Genomic DNA, 3,508 nt, shown 5'->3' with positions numbered 1-3,508 from the left:
AGGAGCCCTGGTGGTGCAGTGGTTAAAGTGCTTAGCTGTTAACCGAAAGGTCAGTGGTTTGAACCCACCAGCTGCTCTGAGGGAGACAGATGTGGCAGTCTGCTTCCATAACAATTTACAGCCCTGGAAACCCTATGGGACAGTTCTACTCTATCCTATAAGGTCGTTATGAGTCTGAATCGACTTGACAGCAGTGGGTTTGGTTTTGGTTTGATATATACTTATACATAAACATACATTTTGTAGAAATATTTTTACATCAGTGTATAGAAAGTTTACTTATTTACAAGGTGCATAGATTTAATCATGTAGGTATATTGTAATTTATTTAACCAATTACTTAATAATGACATTTGAGGTGTTTTAAAATATTTACATTAAATTTCCTTGAATAGCCACATGCACATACCATTTCATAAATAATCAGGTATCCCAGGTTGGATTCTTGGCCAGTCACATAGCTTTTTGCCAGTCAGATGTGTTAAAATTCATATTTCAGTCTAATTGTAATCATTTCTTTTATGAATTACATTGTATATCTTTGAAAATATTTGACAGCCATTTGTAATTATTAACCAAGATGGAATTTAATGTGCCGATTTTTTGGGGATTGAACTTGAGATCCCCTGTGGTGGTGGTGGCGGGGGAGCGGTGGGAGAGAACGATTGGGCAGAGGGAGAAGTTGATCTGAGATGAAGTCATATATTGAAGGACTTAGCATAGCTCATCTTAGCTGCGGAGATGGGATGGCTCTGCAGTCTTGTACTGACTTGGCGCACGGGAGCTGAGCCTTTTTACCCCACATTGATTAGTCAATGAGGGAGTGCTACCTCTGGAAGGAAGTGTGACCTTGGGCAAAGCAGTTTTCTTCCCAACGATAGTAATCCCCAAAGAGGGCTTATAGCTGTGGACCATCTTCAAGCAGCACACCCAGTAGCTTTTATGAGTTAAGTTGAATATCTTTTAAATTATTCAGCAGCCATTTGTAATTATTTTCAATGTACAATGAAGTGTATTACACAAGTGCAAAATACAAAGAAGTCGCATATTCATTTCTGTCATTTGTCCACAGTTCCAATTGGTTTTCAGTATTTTTCTTACAGGTTTTCAGTAGCTCTTTACTTATTGATGATGATAGACTTTGTCTGTGACTAGTAACATAAAACTTGATTTTCATTTTTCATTTGTGCTTTAACTTTGCATATTGAATGTTTGACATGTAACCGTGTTATATTTTTATAAGACCAACTTTATCAATCTTTTCTTCTTGTTTTTTGTGAATTTTGAAACATAATTTAAAAAGTAGTATTTGTTCTTTTACCATAAAGAATTTACTCTCTTTTTTTGCATTATTATAGATTTTTATCTACGTTAAACTCTGATCCTGGTGTGTAACATCAGATATGGTTCAAACTTTACTCTTTTTTTTTCCTCATGAATAGATTTTATTAAAAATATTCTTCCTTACACCACTGATTTAAAATACTACATTCTCCACTACACTTGGTCATGTGCTAAGGTATTAAAATTATTTACTCATTAAAATTTCAGTCCAACTCTACTGTGAAAGCAACTGGCCTGTGGCTTTTGTAGAGAATAGCTACGGTGACCACACAATTTATTATCCAAATTGGAACTTTTTTTAGTGAAAGCAGATACAATTAATATGCTGGGACAGCAGGAGTAAGCCTGGACTGCCATAAGCCTAAGGCTATCCTAGGAATTGCTTCTTTAGAACTTTCTCAATTTCTTCTATTAAAACTGGTCTTTCTAAGTTTCTGTCAAGTCAGCTTTAGGTCTGGTAGCTGTTCTTACAGAAAATTATCCATTTCATCCAGATTTTTAAAGTTTGTTTACATGGGGGTGAACAAATAATTTATCCTACCTTTTTTTTTTTTAATTTGTATTACTGAGCTTAGCTAGTCATTTCATTTTATTTTTTTGTATTTTAGAGACTTCATTTATAAAATGTTCTTACACACACACATATAACCTTTTGACAATTCAATAACTTTTACATGTACAATTCAGTGACATTGATCACATTCATCATGTTGTACAACCATCACCATTATCATATTCCAAATTATTCCACCACCACTAACAAAAACTCAGTGCCCCATAAGCAATGACTTTCCTTCAACCTTCCTCCCACTTCTAGTAACCATTTTTAAATTGTTATTTTGATATAATTTCAAAGTTAGAAAAAGATGCAAGAATAGTCCAAGAACCCCAGCCCTTCGTATACCCTTTAGTCAGATATATCAATTGTTTTCATTTTGATACCCAATTGCCTTACATTTCTCATATATATGTATTATATTTTTATATGCAAATTATTTTATGAACGGTTTGAGAGTAAATCTTGCCCATTTTAACATTAAATGCTTCCATGTGCATTTTCTAAGAAAATAGATATTCTCTTTCATAACCATAATGCAGTTAACAAATTCAGGAAATTTAACTGATATAATGCTATTACATAAACCACAGTCCATATTCAAAATTCATTGTCTCAATAGTTCCATTTATAGTCATTTCTCCAGGTCCAGAATCAAATTATGGATCACAGCATGCATTTAGTTTTTAAGACTCTTTAGTCTTATTTATAAAAGCCCTGGTGTCACAGTGGTTAAGTGTCTGGCTGCTAACCAAAAGATCAGCAGTTCGAATCCACCAGCGGCTACTTGGAAACCCTATGGGGCAGCTCTACTCTGTCCGATAGAGTTGCTGTGAATCTGAATCAACTCAATGGCAATAAATTTTGGTAGCACAATGCTTAACACTCAGCTGCTAAGCAAAAGGTTGGCTGTTCAAATCCATCAGCCACTCCATGGGAGAAAAGACCTGGCAATCTGCTCCCATAAAGATTATAGCTTTGAAAACCCTATTGGTCAGTTTTACTCACTCCAATAGGGTCGTTATGAGTCGGAATTGACTGGAGGGTAATGGGTAGTCTTTAATCTAGAATATTTCCCCAGCCTTTCTTTCTTGGCCTTGACATGCTTGAAGACAAAAGTCCAGAATTTTATTTGTTTGGTTGGTTTATTTTTTGCCAGTGTTCCTCATTGAGGATTTGCCTGACATGTGTTCATGAGTTAGATTTAGGATATGCATTTGGGCGGAAATACCAAATAAGCAGTATTATGTCATTCTCAGTGCTTCAGGTGAAGAGGAACAGTGTGGGTTGTAATCACTTTGATCGAATGTTGAAGTTATTGTTCACCATGCTTCTCCACTGAAGCATTACTTGTTTCACCTTTTTAATTAATACATAACTTTTGGTGACATTTTTCAGACTAGGTAAACATTCTCTTCCTCATCAAACTTATACACATTATTTTTAGCATACACTGACGATTTTTCCCACTCCACATTATTTCTGTTTTATTATTTGGAATTCTACTGAAAGAAAGAACTTTTCTTTTCTCCCTATTTATTTCTATTCATTCATTTATTTATATCCTCATTGACTCATGAATTCTTTTTGGTATGCAATGGATTATAA

The sequence above is a fragment of the Trichechus manatus genome, unplaced genomic scaffold (assembly GCF_000243295.1).
Source record: "Trichechus manatus latirostris isolate Lorelei unplaced genomic scaffold, TriManLat1.0 scaffold00175, whole genome shotgun sequence".
NCBI classification, from domain to species: domain Eukaryota; kingdom Metazoa; phylum Chordata; class Mammalia; order Sirenia; family Trichechidae; genus Trichechus; species Trichechus manatus.
Note: the sequence above shows the minus strand (reverse complement) of the source record.